Raw genomic sequence first — 8926 nt, forward strand, 5'->3', positions numbered from 1 at the left:
CATATCATTTGCTTCACTGCAATTATATAATTCAGGAAAGGAAAAGGAGCAATATGATAGACAGGAGGAGAACCAGTATAAGGTAGATTCACAGCAGTCAAGATAGTAATAAAGTATGCGTCAGAAAGATAAAGAGTTTCAGAGAGGTCAAGGAAGATGACTGGAAAATGGCCTTGTAATGCATGGGTAAAGAGATCAACAATGGTTTAGCAATAAAGTTGCTTTTGTATCTGAGATTAAGACTTTGGAAGGAAGAGTTCTTTTTTTTTTTTTTTTTTTTTTTACATCTCCAAATAGTTATTTTGCTGTACAAAAAGAATTGGACTTTGAAATAGTGTACAGTTAGCCTGTGAAGGAAATAAAAAATGCAGATGGACAAAAATAGAGGGATTGGGAATTTTATGTAGTAGTTCATAGTCATCTATCTCCCAGAGTTTTTTCGCTGGGTGTAGCTGGTTCAATTCATTACTGCTCTGTTGGAACTGATTTGGTTCATCTCATTGTTGAAGATGGCCATGTCCATCAGAACTGATCATCATATAGTATTGTTGTTGAAGTATATAATGATCTCTTGGTCCTGCTCATTTCACTCAGCATCAGTTCGTGTAAGTCTCTCCAGGCCTCTCTGAAATCATCCTGTTGATCATTTCTTACAGAACAACAATATTCCATAATTTTCATATACCACAATTTATTCAGCCATTCTCCAATTGATGGGCATCTACCCAGTTTCCAGTTTCTGGCCACTCCAAATAATGCTGCCACAAACATTCTTGCACATACAGGTCCCTTTCTGGAAGGAAGAGTTCTGATATACTTCACACTTATTTTCACTTTCTAGATTATTGCTCACCCCAAGTGAAACTGGAAGTTAAGCTTGAGATGTAAATTGGTAAGGAAATGGAGGCAATGACAGTAGAGAACTCTTTCTAGGCGGTCTCAAGGGAAGAAGAAAGATAAAGGCAGTTTCAATGGCTAACAGCTGGGTCATCATATTCTCTTTACTTATGAAGTCTTGCCACTGGACCCAGCTGGCTCTGAAGGAAAGAGTGAGGCTTATGACTTTGCACAGCCCTGTCTCACTTAAATCTAGTTCACTTGCAAGTTAAGACATCAACTTCTTAACATCATTGGTCCTTTCTGAGAATGAAGGACAAACAACAATAACAGCAGCATCTGGTGGCAGATTTTTTAAGACTGAGGGTACCTTGTCTGCACAGAATTCTCAGCATGATTGGGAAAAGGTCTTACCCTGGATTTTCTAAGGCTATACCATGAAGTTCAAGGTTTATGGCATGTTCCTGCTAGGCTGGAAAAACTTTTTGCACCTGGTAATGGACTGAATATATTGGCTAAGAACCAATTTCACTAAGGTTGGAGGCAGAGTCACCTTTTCTTGGCTACAGCAACTGTCACAGACTATCAATTGAGTAGCAAAGGGATCCTGGATCCTGGAAGTTCTGAAATGGAGGCCAGAGATTAGAGCAGGCCTCAGTGGAAAGGGAAAGGCCAGAGATAGAGAGATTAATTAATGGGCAAGTTCCTGCAGGATACGGAAGGGAGAGGAGAGGAATTTCAAAGAGAATGGCCACCTCTTCCTCTAAGGCTACTAGGAGGAGAAGACTCATGAAGAGGTAGATGAGGTTTGAGGCAAGGAAAAGGCAGCTAGTTTATCAGCAGATGATCTTGATCTTCTCAGCAAAGCAACATTATCTGTTAAGAGGAAGTATAGAGGAGATGGTAGATAAGAAGTTCAAGTTGTTGCTTGAAGTGTGATAACCAAAGCTGAAATAAGGGTTGCTGTGCAGTAAGGAAGGCCAGTAATAGGTAGACCCAGGCATTATGGTTTTGTGAGCTCTGTTAGCCCCAGGCAATGAATGATTTTAAGAGCCAGAGCACAGAGGGTGGAGGCTAGAGGTGACCCAAAGTTGTGGAATGACAAAACATGAACAGTGGGGGCAAAGATCAATGGTAAATAAGAATGCTTTTAAAAAGTGATTAATGCCAAGACTATGAAGAAAGGAAAGTGAAACTAGAAAAGACACAGTGTAGCAGAAAAGGGAGAAACAAGTGTCTATGGTGAGAATGAAGATCAGGTTTAATAGCAGGAATAGATGATTTGAGATCTATTCCTTTTTCAAAATTCAATATTATTTTGAAGTACACTTTCTCTTCTTCCCACTTCTCCCTCTCAACCTCCATTGAGAAAGTAAGAAAAATAAAACCCCTTTTACTGTTGTGCCAAAGTTCCTTTTTAATGTCGTGATCCAGTTTCTCCAATTGTCCTATTTAGTTATTCTGCCTCAGGTTATTACCTTTGCCTCTTAATGTTTGATGAGATAAAGGATATAGGTTATAGACATTCTTCTTAAGGTTTGATAGGATAAAGGTTTATCCATTTTAGATGTCATTAGAATATCAATAACCTCCCTCCATTATGTCATCCTAGAGGCCTCCCCCACCATTAGGTTATCCCCACCTAGGTACCTTTCCCATTATGTCATTGTTCTTGTTATTCTATAAAAAATCTTGCTGTCCCAATACTCAGGGCTGGACTCTTTGAGATGATAGTCTTGTCCAGCCCTGGGATCAGACATGGATCCATTCGTCCCAGTACTTCTCTCCATTTAATAAACTATTGAATTGGTCTCTAATCTCTTGTCTTGCTCAGTTTCTTTGGCATTACATTACAAATATAAATAGTAAAGTCAAACAAATCCCTTTATTGGTCACATCAAAAAAATAAAACAATTGTTTCAATCTCAACCTGTCTTAACCTCTCGTTTGGAGGACAGTATGTTTCATCATGAATTTTCTGAAATTATGATTATGATTAGTCACTATGTTGAGCAGAATTTCAGAGTCTTTCCAAAATGTTTGTACTTACAATATATAATGACAAGTTGCCACTGAATAAAGTATTCCCTTGGTTCTAGTCACTTCATTCTGCATCAGCTCAAACAACTCTTCTAAGGATTCTCTGAAACCATCCTCTTTACAATTTGTTATAGCACAATAGTGTTCTAGTACATTCATATATCATAATTTTTCATTACACAATGAAGGGTACCCCTCAGTTTCCAATTCCTTGCTACTATGGTGATTCCAGTTCTCCCAAAGTGTAAAAAGGCAAATGAGGTGCTGTAATGGAATATAATCAATGCTCACATTATATAATAGTTGAGGGTCTCATCCCTTTCACCCAGGTATAGGGTCCACTTTACTTTTCTCTGGATTTGGCTCACTCCTCAACCTGCTGTTACATTAGTAGGTCTAAGTTTCCAGTGATTGACTACTTACTACCACAATACTGTTACATTCAAACTCTTTTAACATCCTAGGGGTAACACTTGAGAAATATACTTCTCCTACTTATAATTCTGTCTCTTGAACATCTTTCCATTTTCTCCACCCTTCCTTCCTTCCTTCCTTCCTTCCTTCCTTCCTTCCTTCAATGCCTTATCTCATCCAGGCAGGGGATATAGCAGGGATTTTTGGACCCAATATTATTGATCAATAAAGATGCTTTAATGTGTTCTGTTTCCAATCTGGACTAACTTGAATCTCCTTAGATAGCCTACTGGCCCCCTGCTCCCACAGATTCAACATATTGGTATTGTACTTGGTGTCGACACTGAGCCAGATTTAGCCCTGTTGCATTTCAGGACTCCCAAGCTCAAGCAATCCAGCAGATTCAGCCTTCCCAGTAGCTGGGATGATGCCATGCCAGGCCCAATATATTTCTGAATAAACAACCTGCCATTCATAGTAATGGCATTTAAAATTTTGAAACATAACCATTTACTTAATAATAATGCAAAATAATAATATAATAGATACTAAAATATTAAAGAAAATATATAAATATATTACAATACACATATAAACCTAGATTACATCTTTTCACGGATGTACTCAATAACTGTGGTGAAAAGTTGGCATATTTAAAAAGAACCTTCCAAGGAAATACAGGAAGGGGAAAAAAAAAACTAATGGGTGCAGCTTTGGAGTATTGGCTGGAATGTTTGGTTTTCTTTGCTTATTGTAATCAGTAATTCACTCACCTACTTGCTGCTTCATCCAATCAGAAGGGAGCTCATAGACCTCTCAGAAATGGCAGTAGAAACTAGATACTTATTATTGCTCTTCTGCAACTTTATGTGGCGTTAGAAGGAAATATCACTGGAGATCTTGGCAAATAAAATCAACTGTAATCAATCAGGAATCACTCAAATGAAGCCTTCTTTCAGTTGACTGCTTCTAACTACCTCAACCCTAGCACTCCAATCCATACTACAAATCATTTGCTCTCTGAAAGTGTCCCAAATCCTACCTAAAATCTGTATTTCTTCATATACATATCACAGGAGTGCATAGGAAAATATATACTTTTTCTTTAAGCATTAATTTTCTAAATGTTCATCCATAGAGGCAGCTGGGTGGTACAGTGGATAGAGTACCAGCCCTGAAGTCAGGAGGGTCTGGCTCTGGGCATGTCACTTAACCCCAATCACCTCAGCAAAAATAAATAAATAAATGAATTTTTGTCCATTATTTATTTTTAACATTCATTGTCTCTTTGAAGGCAGCATTTTTCATTTTAAGTTCAGAATTATCTTGGATCATTCTGTTATTGAGAATAGTTAAATCATTCCCAGTTGATCATTATAACAATATTCCTATTACTGTGTTCAATGTTCTCTTGGTTCTTCTCACTTCACTTTGCATCAGTTTAGGTATGTCTTTCTAGGTTTTTCTCAATGTCTCCTGTTCATCATTTCTTATAACACTATAGTAGTATTCCATCACAATCATGTATCATAACCTATTCAATCATTCCCCAATTAATAGGCATTCTCTCAATTTCCAATTCTACGCCACCACAAAAAGTATTGCTACACACACACACACACACACACACACACACACACACATATATATTTATATATATATATATATAGTTTTCTTTCCCCCCAAATCTCTTTGGATGCAAATCTAATAATGATATTGCTGAATCAAAGGATATATATATATGTGTGTGTATATGTATATATATATATAGTTTATAGTCCTTTGGACATAGTTCTAAATTATTCTCCAGAATCGTTGAATCAATTCACAACTCCATCTATAGCGTACCTATTTTTCTACATCTTCTCCAGTATTTTTCATGTTAGCCAACATGATAGGTATGAAGTAGTATCTCAGATTTGTTTTAATTTGCATTTCACTAATCAATACTGATTTAGAGCGTTTTTATATTATTATTGATAGCCTTGATTTATTGTTCTGCAAACTGTTCATATCTTTTGACCCTTGATCATTTGGGGAATGGCTCTTTTTTTGTAATATAAATTCAGTTCAATTCTCCATATATTTGATAAATAAGATCTTTATCAGAGAAACTTGATATAAAAATTCATTCTAAGTGTTCTACTTTTCTTCTAATTTTGACTGCATTATTTTTGTCTCTGCTAAAACTCTTTAATTTCATGTAGTCAAAAATCATCCATTTTACTTCCCCTGATCCTGCCTATCTCTTGGTCACAAACACTTCTCCTATTTGTAGTTCAGACACTCCCCTAATTTGCTTATGATATTACATATTTGTGTGAAAATTATGTATCCATTTTAAACTTACCTTGGTATACAATGTGAGTTGTTGATCTCTGTCCAGTGCCATACTGCATTCCAGCTTTCCTAGAAATTTTTTTTTGTCAGATAGTGAGTTTTGTCCCTCAAGTTTGGGTCTTTGGATTTATCAAACACATTATAGTGGACATTTACTTCTGTATATTTTATACTTAATTGATTCCACTGATCCACCACTATTTCTTATACAGCAGCAGATTGTTTTGATGATTATTACTTTCTAATATAATTTGAAATCTAGTATTGCTAGGTGAACTTTAAAATTTTTTCACTGATTCCCCTGATATTCTTTATCTTTTATGTTTCTGGATGAATTATTTTTTTCTTGCTATATAAAATAATTCAGCATGCACTGAATAAATAAACTAATTTAAATAAAATTGTCATTTTTATTGTATTGGCTTGATATACTTATGAGCAATGACTATTTTTCTAATTGTTTAGATCTATTTTTATTTGGATAAAAAGTGCTTTGTAATTGGGTTCATATAGTTTCTAGGTCTCTCTTGTCAGGTAGACTCTTAAGCATTTTATACTGTCTGTAATTATTTTAAGTGGAATTTATTTATCTCTTCCTGCTGGATTTTGTTGGCAATATATGAAAATGTTGATGATTTGTGTTGGCAATATATGAAAATGTTGATGACATCCTGCAACTTTGCTAATGTTGTTAATTATTTCAACTTTTTTTTTTTTTAGTTGATTCTCTATTTTACAAGAATACCATCGTGGTCTGCGAGGAGTTAAATTTTGTTTCCTTGATTCTTATTCTTATTCTTTCAATTTCTTTGTCTTTATTCTTAAATCAAGATAATCATTAGTTTATCTATTTTTTTTTATTATTCTCTCCCTTCCCAAATCAGTTTCTAGTTTTACTTGTTAGTTCAATGGGTTTTGTTTGGCTGTTTTTTCACTTTGCTAATCTCTCCTTTGCTTTTCCAGGATTTCTCTTTCAGTGTTTAGTAGGAAAATTTTAATTTATTCTTTTTCTATTTTTTTTTTTTTTGTTGTTGCATGCCCGATTCATTGATTCACTCTTTCTTTTTTTTATTGATTTTGTTGATTTACAACTTTGGTATTGTAATACCAGAGAAACTGAGGCAAGAGAAAGATTGGTTTTTAATCTTTTAATGTCAAGAGTTTTAGGGTAGCCAACTGGATGGGACTAATGTCCAAAATCATTCTGGCCCAGAAAAATTGAGACAGGGAACTTCTCACAGTTCCCTGTTTTAGCTAACTAGGGTTTGCAAGCAGGATACAGAAGCCAATAATGCATGAGTCTAACATTTTGTAACTGTTATCTTTATTTTAGGGAGAGAGCTAGAGAAAGGAGTTAACTTGGTATTTACAGCTTTGGATTGTGGCTCAGGCCCTGTCAGACAAAGGAGGAGGATCATTCTTGGATAGATACGGACTATAACTTAGGTTTTTTAGGCAGGAGGCAAGATAACAATTCTATTTCAGGGTAGTTTTGGACAAGGATGGAGTCAGAGTGGCAGGCACCTCGATATTGTTTTTCTTTTCTATCCTTCAATGGTATGTAAAACTCAATTTCCACTTCTAATGGCAAGGAAGTAGAGGGCAATGCCCAACAGTATCTCAAAAATGTTGGTACATTGTATCAGTTATTATTTATAATAGAATTGATTGTTTCTATGATTTATTCTTTGACTCATTCATTATTTAGAATTAGCCTCTCTAGTTTCCAATTAATTTTTGATCTAGTCTCCCATGACCTTTTACTCAATGTAAATTTTATTACATTTTAGTCCCCAAAATGGAGTATTTAACATCTTTGCTTTTCTGCATTTATTTTGAAGTTTTTGTACCTCAACACATGGTCAGTTTTTGTGACGTTTCCATGTACAAATACTCTTTTCTGTTTCCACTCAGTTTTCTCTAGAGGTTTATGATATCAAAATTTTCTAAAATTTTATTCACTTAATATCTTTCTTATTCACTTCATGTTTTGATTCATCTAATCCTAAGAGGGAAAAATTGAAGTCCCTACTAGTAGAGTTTTACTGTCTATTAGAATAGACAGTATTAGAATCTAGATGTTTGCCATTATTTAATGCACATATATTTAGTACTGATATTATTTCACTGTCTATGTTACCTTTTAACAAAGAAAAAATATATAGTCTCTAGTTATCTCTTATTATTAGGGCTACTTTTGCTTTTGCTTTATCTGAGGATCATGACAGTTAAGCCTGTCTTTTTTACTTCAATTTAAGCATAACAGATTCTGCTTCAGCCCTGTATGTTTTTGTTTCAAGTGTGTTTCTCATACATGTTGGATTCTAGTTTTTAACTCATTCTACTATCTGCTTCTGTTTAATGGGCAAATTCATTCCATTCATATTCACAGTTATGATTACTAATTCTTTTCCCCTCCAGCCTATTTTCTTCCTTTATGCTTCTCTTATTTTATCTCATCCATCCTCCTAAATTTGTTTTGCTTCTGACCCTTCTTTCTTTTAATCTAGCTTCCTATTTATCACACTCTCCCCAGCCCCCCTCCTCTTACCTTCTTCCTCTCTTACTTCCCTCTTGGTTAAAATAGATTTCCATATCTAACTATATATGCATGTTTATATATTCTTCCCTTTTGAAGCAGTTTAGATGGAAATGAGGTTCAAGTGTTAGCGGGAATGGAATTTCTTTTACTTAAATTTCATTTTTTTTAACTCAGGAACATCTGCCTCTCTTCTCTCTAGTTCAGTTCTGTAGGGAGAAAGTAGGGTGGACCAGAGGGAGGGGAGCAGGGAAGAATTAAAGCATAAAATCCCCTTTTTCAGTTGTAAGAAGCAACTTTTTTGGATGATCTAATGGAAAAAAGTGGGAAATCTGTTCTAGTCCTTGCTCTTTCACTGAGCCTGCTGTGTGACCTTGAGCAAGTTTTTTTCCTGTTCTGTACTTTAGTACTCTCATCTGTAAAATGGGAACAAGGCTAAAACAAAGCAGATAATACGGAATGGGGATTCAAAAGCTCTTCTTGCATGCTTCTTTTATGTGAGATAATTTCCCCTTTTCTTCCTCTGCCTTCCCTTTTTTCCCTAGTCAATCATGCTTTCTCATTTCTCTATTTTGTAGTTGTTGTTGTTGTGGTCATTGCTACATACTTAACTCACATTCATGAACTCTCTTCTTTGTAAATACCTAATTGCCTCAGTAATGACAAAATTCTTAGGGACTTTCATGTCTCATCCATTGGAATGTAAACAATTTAACCTTATTTAATCCCTTGTACTTCCTCTTTGGTGTTACATTT

This window comes from Sarcophilus harrisii, chromosome 6 (genome assembly GCF_902635505.1).
Source record: "Sarcophilus harrisii chromosome 6, mSarHar1.11, whole genome shotgun sequence".
Taxonomy (NCBI): domain Eukaryota; kingdom Metazoa; phylum Chordata; class Mammalia; order Dasyuromorphia; family Dasyuridae; genus Sarcophilus; species Sarcophilus harrisii.